The following is an 11,641-nucleotide window of genomic DNA, read 5'->3' as shown; positions in this document are numbered from 1 at the left end:
TAAATTTGATTAATTGAATAGGGCTTTCCTGACAATTAATCGATGCAGTTGAATCCTAAATCGTAATGCATGCGTTTTTAGTTCTATATGGATGTTGTTGAACCCAATAGAATTTAAAAGCATATAGTTTAATTAGGGAATGGCTTCCAACCTTGATTAATGCTTGGGACACTTGATTGATTTGATTTTAATTAGTTGTCGGCCTTTGTAAACACTAGTTAAAACAAATTGATTTAGTAATTGTGCATGCATAAAATGGAATGTTTGTTTAATTAATGAACTCCATGATCGAAATTGCATAGAATTATCCCTCTTACTCTAGAAATTAGATAGAATCCAACCCTTGATTACATTTACCCTTTGTATTATAATTTCATGCAAGTTATTTTATTCTATCCAAACAACCAAAACCCTCTTATTAATTGCTTTTCATAGTCGAATTTAGCTTAAGAGAATTAAATCTCGGTCTCCCTGTGATTTGACCCCATACTTGCAACTTATGTTACTTATTAGTATAAGAAGTAGGTTCCGGTGATATAAAAATAATTTTTTTTTTGTTTTGGATTGAAGTCGAGTTAATGACATCGATTTTCAATTCGAACAAAATGACGTCGTTGCCAGGGAGGCAAGCCATTTAATCTCTTTCTTAGTTGAATTTGACTTGTAAAACTTTAAAAACCCAAAAAATATTTTTCTTTTTCTTGTGTCTACTTTTTTTTTATCACGGCAGATGATATAAATATCTACTATGCACTTCATGTGAAGCAAGCAACTCAATGTAGAGAATAAGAGGTAAGAGAATTTAATGAGCTTAGAAATCAAATATCTGAACTAACCTCTCTTGTTCAAGTTTTGGCTACTAGGCAATTGCAAAAGCTTGAGAAATTCCGAATATGTTCATTTCAAGGTCATCCATTCGAAGCGTGTCCTGAGCTTTCGCGTGGACCTGTGCGCGATCGCTTTCCCCTTTGGAAAATGCCTAGCCCAAGCTTGACATCGATGTGCACTTCTTCTGCCAATTTAGGTATGCCATTAGAAGATTTGGTTAGGGAACTTTATAATAGCTCTGGTGAGTTTGTGCAGGAACCCTCCTTTAGTCAACAGGAATTCTCGAGTTTCCAGCAGGATATCTTCCATTCCAAATCAGAAGTTAGAGCTGAGTTTTAGAGTCTAAGTGGCCTCGTTGCTCAGATCACTGAATCAATTGGGAGACTTGAAGAGTCATTGTTGCAATCTTCTAAGACTATTGAGATAAGTAATGGAGTGACTAGCATTGATCATCAAGTTGAGCATTTGATTCCTCAAGTTACCGACAAGGTAAGATGTTGGATTCTATAATGTGTGAACTTGCTAACGGTTTTTCTTAATATGAACAAGAGTCTATTGAGTCTCGCTTAGAGACTCAAGAAGCCCCCATGCCAGTTGAGGTCCATCTTATCCCCCAACTTGTACATTCTGTGCTGACATTAGATAATCATTCAGAGCTTCCCATTGCCTGTGGCACCGAAGCCGATCTTATCTAGGAATTCTCCTGGACTGATGACGATGAAGATGTTTATCCTCCGCCATGTTTAGAACAAGTCCGTGAGATTAAGTATGAGCCCGTGCTTCATTTCGAGGAACCTCAGGTAAAAAAGTTAGAGGCTACCATGCCTCAACCTGTTCTTTCCCTTAGCACCCCCTTTAATTTTGAATATTCACTCATCTTTACCTCACAAGTCTGAGTCTTTATTTTCTTAGGGTCAGTCGAGTCTGCATTTATTTTCCAAGAATGAAAAAATTAAAAAATATTTGTCTCTGGAGGCCTTGAATACTTCAAAAGCTCGCTCCCATTGAGAAACTTCGTAGATTCAAGGAAGAAAGGGCCTGAGAGATATGAGAATTTTTTCGAACCTTGACAGGAAAACGATGTCGAGTAACTGACGTTAAAAATTTTCACTTCCTAGAGGCAGCCAAGTGAACAAACTTACATGCTTTCTCTTATTGCTTTCCTAGCTTAATTTTTATTTTTATTTTGTAGGTTCCTCTCCCTAGTCCTGAAGAAGAAAGAAGAATCAGATGAAGTTGTCCTCTTACCCATCACCTCATGCATGATAATGTTATCAAGGGAGGTTTTCTGTTCCCTTGTCTTTTTTTATATTTCATAGAGATTTACCTGGAATACGTTGGGGACAATGTATCATTTTAAGTTAGGGGTGGTGTACCCGTTGGGTAGTGTGTATATTTTGTTGCGCTTGATGCCCTAAATCTCGTAGGGGCCTATAGTTTGTAAACATTGTTAAACAAACTCATTATGTATTTAATAAAATATGTGATTCATTGTCTATAAAATATTTGATATTTGAGTTGCATTAATCACAAACCAATAAACTAACATCCAAGGTTATCTTCGTAACTTAAACATGTATGTGGAGACATACGAGTGGATTATGTTTAAGTGATAACCAAAAAAGTCTGTAGTAGATGGATAAGGCCCCTTATCCTAGTGATACTACAAGTATGACCCGCTTTGTAGGTGTTACAATTGTTGTAAAGTGCTACAAATGATTTGATTATGATCATTCATGTATTGACATGCGAGCGACGATATTCTATACAAAGGAGTTTGTATAAGACTGGACCATGAAATGTTTAATCTCATTATATAACGTCATTCATAATAGAGACTTACATTTCACCAGGATGACCATAGGTAATATGACCTGATTCCTGAGTGAGTTGTGAACTCCTACCTATGAGGGCATGAGGCTCATATTTATGAAGTGGAAATGTGGATGATATGCGTTGATGGAATTGCATTGTGCACTCAAGTTTTCCCAGCGAAATTCAAGTGTAAATTCCTCTGAGTTTCCTGGTAAGTCCAAGGTCGAACACAGGGACTTGTGAAAACAGATTGCGTTGGTGATTTTTATGAAGAATTGCGATAACCGGTTAAATGAATAAAGTATTGGGTTGTTGTTGTGTTGATGAAAAGTAAATAAATGCGGCGGAGTTTGAAAAGAGTTGGTAAACGGGAGATGCGATGAACGGGTTGAGAAGGGTTTCCGTTAACACTCCCTAGAATGTGTTCATGCTTGTGATCATGCAACATGCATACAATAGTAAACCACCTCTCGGTGTGAATGCTACGGCTTCTAATGCTAGAACGCATGCGATGTATGTGCACATATGTCTATAGGGCCTACACATAAGACTCTAATTCTTGTCTATGCGATGACACACAAACAAGGCGACCATATATCATCAAACCTATTCCTAGGATGCATGTGATGTAAGTTGACAAACAGAGATTATCTCTAAGTCTCTATCTCTTGTTTATGTAAGTCTAATCTTGCTCTCTCGAGTCTAGATTCTAACCTAGCTTTCTCGAGACATTAGGTTCTTTCTTTAGACTCTCTTTCGAGTAGCTATAAAGGGTATTTTGCACAGCATAAAACAAGACAATCGCAAGCAATGAACTTCCTAGGTCATATTAGCTTAATTCTTCTCAACCCATTTAACTAGTTTAGCTACTCATGCGTATTAAGAGAGTAAACAGATGTAGAAATAAAACTTCCATTGTATAGATATAAAGATGAAGTACACAATAACGATGCAAGTATAATAAAGAGCCTGGTAGCAATTTCTTGCTGCCAGGCATTTACATAGTTTCTACTCGTGCTCTAAAGATAATCTCGCTCTTGCGAGCGTCGGCCCACTCTCACGAGCATCGGCCCGCTCTCTGCTCTTATGCCCCAAGGTTCTCTCTTGAGTTTCCCTGAGCGATCTCCAGCGCCATCACTCTTCTCTTGCTCCGCCTTAAAATGGAAAGGAAAACTATGGACAGAGGCGTGAACTAATCAACTGCTTAACTCGTCAACCCCTTCTCTGAAGAATGCCCTTCATATTTATAAAGCATCCATGGTGAAATGTGGCTTCTCTCTCCTGGTTGTACAGATGGGACAACTTTAATTCTTGACTGATGCGCTGGATAATTGTTACCGATAAAGCTAAATGTACTTTGTGACCGTTATCGACTGTCAACTTAATTTGGATTCGACTGTCATCAACTTTCTGTCCTATCGCTCTTAATTATCCTTTCACCCAGATGCGCCCAGCATGTTTCACTGACCAAGTTGCGGTGATCCTTCTCGGGCGAATGTTTGCGATCACGATCAATGCAAAGCCTTGCGGTGAAGTTGCACTCGACCAATGAATTCCTATGATCGTAATATTTGCATTGCGTTAACACATATTCTGCACAAAATACAAAAATCAACTGTTTTAATGTGCTGAAATCATGCGACCACAATATTACGAAATTGATGTTTAATGGACACAAAGTAACATATTTCATCAATGCAATCCAACATTGTTTAAGAACTTAACACTATGATAACGTGCATTTCTGCCCATTATCACACCCCCAAATTTAAACAATGCTTGTCCTCAAGCATAAGCTAAAGATTCCTTTAGCAAGTCAACCGTAAAGTTCTTTTCCTAGATTTCTCAAGGATACTTCATTCAAATCCTATATACCTGAATTTCCTTAAGTTTTATTCAAGTCTCTTCTTAAAATATTTCTAAGACCTAGGCACTGCAAGCTTAACTTTCAAAAAGACACTACTAAATTCTGGAACATCGCATGATTTATTTCAAAAAGAAAATTTTCTACCGGGGTGTCAAATGATTTTATCCTTGCACAAAAATTTTCTTCATTGCTATTTTTTCTGACCTTGCACTAATTCGAGTGCCTTGCCTTCGTTTTGGCTTGCCCCCACGTGTGTCATGCGGACATCCAACTATGAGCAATGCACTCTTTCTCAGACTAAACTCATACCTATTTGGCAGTGGAGTTGCAGTCATTTATTTATGCGTTGATCTTGGTAACTTGCTTTCATTTTGGCTTGCCCCCACGTGTGTCATGCAGATATCCAACTACGGGTAAGTGCCTTTCACAACTTAACTCTTATCAACATGGGTTTCCCATTGCATTGACAGTGGAATTGTTATTCTCAATATATTTTTTTTTTTGTAGAGAAATAGCAAGGTCGGAAACAAATACCCCGCCCCCAAATTTAAAATGCGGCAATGTCCTCATTGCCAAAAGATTAAAATAAGTCATGTAATTGTCATAGAATGCATTGTAAAGAGAGTTTGAAAGAAAGCTAGCAAACCCTTAACTTCTAGAAATATTTCATGAGGTGACTATCTTAAGATTAAGTTGACTTTAATATATACGAAAGAAATAGAAGCATATTTTTCATCATTGAAATCATACTTGACAAAGAAACAGAATGCGGTAACTCAATAAATTTATCTATGTCAAATGATTGTGGTGATTAAAGAGGATGCAGTGATAAAACTTTGAATACTAAAATGGAATGTGGTAGCACAAAATTTGAAATAAAGATAAGGAAGAGTATACCCCCAAATTTTGCGCTGTCACCCGCATTCTATTGACGCATCCATCTTTACGGTGATCTCTCTTCTTTGGGTTGCGGTGATGGAGTAAGATAAGTACTTTGTCGCGTAACATCTCCGCAATCCAGCGCCTCGATCGTTGCAAGAAAAACAAAGAGAGGGTCAAATTATTTTAAACAAAATAAAACTTGTTATCGCATTTTTTTTTTAGAAATAGAAATAAAGATGGTGATAGTAACATAATGATAGATCAGGATTGAAAAGATATAGTAAAAATTTCGAGTAGTGGAGAAAAGTTAAAGAATCGATGTTTCCCAAAACTTGCGTCCCTGATAGATTGCGATCATTTGACAACGTAGGGACCACCTACTTCTTTCTTTATTCAAAGTTCTTTAGTTCCAAGAAGTCGACTTGGCGATGTCGGCCTTCTCCATGGTATGCCTTTACTCGCTGCCCATTGACTTTGAATATGTAGGTTCCGTCGTCATTTGATAATTCAACCGCGCCATGCGACAATACTTGTCTAATTACGAACAGTCCGGACCAACGTGACTTTAGCTTTCCCGGGAAAAGTCGCAAACGTGAGTTGAAGAGCAAGACTTTTTGCCCGACTTGGAGGTTCTTACCGCATATGCGTTGGTCATGCCAGTGCTTTGTACGCTTTTTATAAATCTTCGCATTTTCATATGCGTTGTTCCTTCATTCTTCTAGCTTGACCAGTTGCATTTTTCGCGCTTCCCCTGCCTTCTTCAAATCAAAATTAAGCTTCTTACCGCCCACAGCGCCTTATACTCCAGCTCCAAAGGCAAATGACACACCTTACCAAATACCAGTACATAGGGGGACATACCAATGGGTGTTTTAAATGCGGTCCGGTATACCCATAATGCATCGTCAAGCTTTGTTGCCCATTCTTTCCGTGAAGGCTTTACTACCTTCTCAAGTATCAACTTAATTTCTCGATTGGACACTTCAGCCTGACCATTCGTTTGCGGATGGTATGCGGTGGCCACTTGTGGAGGATGTTGTACTTGCGCATAAGCTCTTTGATATTATGATTGACAAAGTGGGATCCTTTATCACTTATGATGGTGCGAGGAGTGCCAAAATGAGTGAAAATATATTTCTTCAGGAACTGGGAGACTACCGCCACATCACTTGTGGCGCATGCTATTGCCTCTACTCACTTTGAGACATAATCGACGGCTAATAAAATATAGTGTTTACCATTCGAAGGGGGGAATGGTCCCATGAAATCAATCCCCCATACGTCGAATAATTATAGCTCTAAGATAGTGTTCATTGGCATTGCATTCTTCCATGAAATGTTGCCTGTGCGTTGGCACCGATCACATTGCATTGCGTAGTCAGCCGCATCCTTGAATAATGTAGGCCAAAAGAATCCACTTTGCAAAACTTTGGTTGCGGTGCGTTACCCTCCAAAGTGCCCACCATATGGCGAGTCATGGCATTTTAATATGCGTTGTTGAGCAGCATTTGGTACGCATAATCGAATAATCTGGTCTGCACCTCTCCAATACAGATTCGGCTCATCCCAATAATAATGTCTACATTCATTCTTGAGCTTCTTCTGTTGATGATAGGTGTAATCTTCAGGGAATTATTCACAAACCAAATAATTGACGATGTCCGCATACCAGGGCAATTCTTCTATGTGAAATAGCTGCTCATCCGGGAACACGACACTTACCTCCATCTCATTTGGTCAACTTCAGGATTTTTCAGTCTAGACAAATGATCTGCAACCTGATTCTCTGTCCCATTTCGGTCAATTATTTTGATATCAAATTCTTGAAGGATGAGAACCCATCTGATCAACCTCGGCTTTGCGTCCTTCTTTATCTTTAAGTATTTGATCGTCGAGTGATCAGTGTGGATGAGTACCTTGGTTCCCAACAGATATGCCAGAAATTTCTCCAACGCAAAAATCACAGCCAAGAGTTCTTTCTCTGTAGTGGTATAATTTATTTGAGTAGAGTTTAAAGTTTTACTCGCATATGCGATGGGGTGCAAAATTGTTTTTCTCTTTTGCGCTAAAGCTGCCCCCATCGCATACTCGCTTGTGTCACACATGATTTCAAATGGCAATGTCTAGTCCGGCGCAATCAGTACAGGTGTGGTAATCAGCACATTTTTTAAAACTCTGAATGCGTTGAGGCAGTTGTTGTCGAACTCAAATTTTTTGTCAGCCTCTACAACGTACTCAATGGTCGTGCTATCTTAGAAAAGTCCTTGACAAATCGTCTATAGAATCCAGCATGCCCCAAGAAGCTATGCACAACCTTCACTCTGGTTGGAGGTGGAAGTTTTTCAATTGCTTCAATCTTTGCTTTGTCCGCCTTCAATCGATCCCGGGAGACTTTATGTCCCAACACTATACCCTCCTTGACCATGGAATGACATTTTTTCCAGTTGAGCACCAAATTCGTCTCTTCACACCTTTTCAAAATCTTCTCCAAGTTGGTTAAGCAGACTTCATAAGTGTTCCCATAAATGGAGAAGTCATCCATAAATATTTCCACAGAGTCCTCGAGATAATCTGAAAAGATCGCCATCATGCACCTTTAGAACGTACTTGGCACATTGCAGAGGCCAGATGGCATGTAGCGAAAAGCGAATGTCCCATATGGGCAGGTGAATGTGGTCTTGTCTTGATCTTCAGGAGCTATCATGATTTGATTGTATCCGGCATACCCATCCAAGAAGCAGGAAAAATCATTCCCTGCGAGTCTGTCTAGCATTTGATCGATGAATGACAGAGGGAAATGATCTTTCTTCGTGACTGCATTCAACTTGCAGTAGTCCATGCATATGCATCATCTAGTGATGGTCCTTTGCGGTATTAATTCGTTGTTCTCATTTGGGACTACCGTCATTTCGCCTTTCTTCGACACACATTGCACGGGGTTGACCCACGTGCTATCTACTATGGGATAGATAATGCCTGCATCTAGCCATTTGATAATCTCCTTCTTGACGACCTTCTTCATCGCAGGGTTGAGTCTGTGTTGATGTTCAATTGTTGCTTTGTGGTCGTCTTCAAGAGAATATGGTGCATGCAGTACGCGGGGCTAATTCCTCTGTTGTCAGCGAGCGTCTAGCCAATTGCTCGCACATGTCTCTTGAGAATGTTCATCAACGCATTCTCATGATCTTTGTTGAGTGCAGAGGAATTGATCACTGGCAACTTCTCATTCTGCCCCAAAAATGCGTACTTCAAATGGGTTAGTAGGGTCTTTAGTTCAAGTGTTGGTGGCTCTACTAAGGAAGGTTGCATTGTTTTTCTTTCTTCTGTCGGCTCTACTTCCTGCTTTGCGATAATTTCTTCCTCTTTGTTTGTTTTTGTTGCGATCGCATTGCAGGAAACAATGGATGCGTTGGCATCCTCTTCTTCATACTCTTCATCAGACTTTTCTTCTTCAATCAATTCAGGTCATCATCAGAATCTTGTAGGTCTTCTTCATCCAAAAACTTCATGGCACGAATTATATTAAATTTGAGCTTCTATCCATTAATACTCAAAGTGATTTCTCCTTTATGTACATCAATTTGAGCACGACCCGTTGATAGAAAAGGTCGCCCCAAAATGATGGGCACATCTTTCTCGGCCTCATAGTCTAAAATGATGAAGTCACCTGGTAGGATAAATTTGTCAATTGTTATCAGCACATCCTTCACCTTACCTTCTGGATGAACTAGAGATCTGCCAGTCAGTTGGAGAGTCACTGATGTGGGCACAAGTTGCTCCACATTTAATTGTCTAAAAATTGACAGTGGCATCAAATTTATGCTGCCCCCCAAGTCACACAGGGCTTGCCCAATATAGAGTCATCTTATGGAGCAAGGAATAGTAAAGCTCCCAGGATCGCTCATCTTTGGTGGGATTATGGATTTGGAACTTTGCGTTAATGCCACCGTGGCAAATTTTCCAGCTCCCCTCTTTTTAGTTACCATGTCCTTCAGAAACTTGGCGTAGGCAGGCATTTCCTCAATCGTTTCACTGAAAGGAATGTTAACATGTAATTGCTTTAACATAGATAAGAAGCATTGGTACTGTACCTCTTCGTTTTTCTTCTTCCTTAGTCTCTGGGAGAAAGGTGGTAACTGAACTTTTACGGTTCCCGTTTCAGTTGGCTTTAAGGTCGACGCAACCTCAGATTCTTCTGCTTCATTTTCTCTTTCTTCTTCTTGCATTGCCGCAATCTCAAGTTCAACCGCAATGGAAGTTGTTCTACTAAGCTCTTTCTTGTCTCCTTCCACAGTCTTCCTACTGCACAATGTCACAACTTGACATTACTCCTTACCTGATCCCCCCGATTTGTGTGGAAGTTCGGTTGAACTTGACAACGCCCCTTGCGGCCTATTTTTCAGCTCACTCGCAATTTGGCTCATCTGTAATTCAAGATTGCAGATGAATGTGGCCTGACTTTGAAGCACCGTCTCATTTTTCTCTATATATTGCTTCAATAGGCTCTCCATAGAAGAAGATTGCGGTGGTTGTTGTGAGCTACTTGATTGGTTGCTCGGCTGACCGTTGTTGCGTTGAAAGAATCCTAGTGGCCCTTCTTTTTGCGCCACAGGTTGAAAGTTTTGTTGTTGATTCTTCCAAGCAAAATTGGGGTGGTTTCTCCACCGGGGTTGTAGGTGTTTGAAAAGAGATTATTTTTTTACAAAGTATACAGATTGTGGATTTTGCGGGCAATCTTCCATCGCATGCCCATCACCGCAAATCGCACACCTTGCGGTGTTCTGACTGATTGCGTTGATTTTCCCACCTTGCGGTGTTGGGCCACTGATCGCCATTCCTTGGATCAAATTCATCATTGTGGTCATTTGGTTTTGTAATGAAGTAATAACACCATTGTTTGCATCAGAGTCTTTGAGTCTCAATCTCTGGTCACTCTCTCTCCAGTCTTCATGGTTCTTGGAGATGCGATCCAGGATATTTTTCGCTTCATCATAAGTTTTGTCGAGCAAACCACCAGCGGCTGCCACATTGGCAGCAGTCTGTGAAGCGGGATTCAAACCATGATAGAAAATCTCCATTTGAAGGCAGTCTGGTAACCCATTATGCGGACAATCTCGGACCAACCTTTTAAACCTTGCCCAAGTATCACTGAGTGATTCATCCATATCTTGTTCAAAATTTGTAATAAGCTTCCTTCGTCTTGCGTTCTCGGTAGGTGGAAAATACTTCTTCATAAATTTCTCCACTACCTACTCCCAAGAAGTGATCTCTCCCGGTTCGAGAGAATATGCCTATTTCCTAGCCTGATCACAGAGAGAAAATGGGAATAACGTTAGTCGAACTTCTTCAGCAGAGATGTTTGGGAACACAAAAGAATTGCAGATTTCAATAAAACTTCGGAGGTGAGTGTGTGGGTCCTCGCCACGCCTTCCTTCAAGTTGAACTGCAATCTGGATCATCTGCAACATCACTAGTTTCATTTCGAATCTGCTTCCGTCGAGGGCAGGCCTCATGATTCCCGGAGAGAAATCATAGAGGTTTGACGATGCATAGTCCCTGATAGGCCTATTGAGATCGTTTGCCAACAGAATCGGATTCGCCACGACATTATTATCATTTGGTGCTCCATTTTCAGGCTGCTTCGCCATCTCTTCTTTATCGGATTGTGGTTGCTATTGGCAGTCTCTCAATCTTCGTCTAAAAGTCCTCTCAATCTCCGGGTCATAATTCGCCAGAGATTGAGAGTTCTGCAAAGAAATAAAAAAAATTACCGTTAGCAAACTATCTTGCCGAAGTCCCCAGCAATGACGCCAAAAACTTGATGCTTGTATTTATGAAGTGGAAATATGGATGATATGCGTTGATGGATTTGCGTTGTGCACTCAAGTTTCCCCTGCGGAATTCAAGTATAATTCCTCTGATTTTCCTAGTAAGTCCAGGGTCGAACACAGGGACTTATGAAAACAGATTACGTTGGTAATTTTTATGACAACTTTGCGGTAACCAAGTAAATAAATAAGTGTTGGATTTGTTGTTTGCGTTGATGAAAAAGAAATAAACAAATGCGGCGGAGTTTGAAAAGAGTTGGTAAACGGGAGATGCGATGAATATGCTGTGAACGGATTGAGAAGGGTTTCGGCTAATACTCCTTAAAATGCGTTCATGCTATGCGATCATGCAACATGCATACAACAGTAAACAACCTCTCGGTGCGAATACCACGGCTTCTAAGGCTAGAACGCATGCGAT

This window comes from Benincasa hispida, chromosome 7 (assembly GCF_027475165.1).
Source record: "Benincasa hispida cultivar pf3 chromosome 7, pf3_genome.v1.1, whole genome shotgun sequence".
In the NCBI taxonomy this organism is placed as follows: domain Eukaryota; kingdom Viridiplantae; phylum Streptophyta; class Magnoliopsida; order Cucurbitales; family Cucurbitaceae; genus Benincasa; species Benincasa hispida.
The sequence above is the reverse complement of the archived record's forward strand: the minus strand, read 5'-3'. Positions refer to the sequence as shown.